The sequence below is a fragment of the Triticum aestivum genome, chromosome 4D, assembly GCF_018294505.1.
Source record: "Triticum aestivum cultivar Chinese Spring chromosome 4D, IWGSC CS RefSeq v2.1, whole genome shotgun sequence".
Lineage (NCBI taxonomy): Eukaryota > Viridiplantae > Streptophyta > Magnoliopsida > Poales > Poaceae > Triticum > Triticum aestivum.
This window is the reverse complement of record NC_057805.1, coordinates 186,025,770-186,026,608: the sequence shown is the minus strand read 5'-3', so window position 1 is coordinate 186,026,608 and position 839 is coordinate 186,025,770.

Genomic DNA, 839 nt, shown 5'->3' with positions numbered 1-839 from the left:
AGAGATCATTTGTAGTGCTTTTCAATTTCATGGTCATTTAGCTCAAAAATATGAGTGAATGCCCGGAAAAGACCAAATGAAGTAAGAAAGGGTTGAAAATTGCTGATGTGGCTTTGAATGGTGCATTTTGAACACACAAAGAGTGAGGAGTTCAAATAAGTTCAAAGTAATGAAATTCCTTTGTAACAGATGAGTTTTCGTCCGAAATCCTGATACTTCGAAAGAGATTGTCCGTTTTCTACACGAAGTGCATACAGTTTTTGCCGTAACCCTCTCAAACTTTTAGCACATGCTATGTGGGTGAAATGATGAAACCAGGCCAACTTTCAACCTTTTCAAAGATCATTTGTAGGGCTTTCCAATTTCATGGTCATTTAGCTCAAAAATATGAGTGAATGCCTGAAAAAGAACTAATGATGTCAGAAAGGGTTGAAAATTGCTGATGTGGCTTTGAATGGTGCATTTTGAACACACAAAGAGTCTGGAGTTCAAATAAGTTCAAAATAATGAAATCCCTTTGTAACATATGAGTTTTCGTCCGAAACCCTGATACTTCAAAAGAGATTGTCCGTTTCGTACACGAAGTGCATCTAGTTTTTGCCGTAACCCTCTCAACTTTTTAGCACATGCTATGTGGGTTAAATGATGATACCATGCCAACTTTCATCCTTTTCAGAGATCATTTGTAGTGGTTTTCAATTTCATGGTCATTTAGCTCAAAAATATGAGTGAATGCCTGAAAAAGAACAAATGAAGTCAGAAAGGGTTGAAAATTGCTGATGAACTCCCTTTGTAACAGATGAGTTTTCATCCGAAACCCTGATCCTTCCTAAGAGATT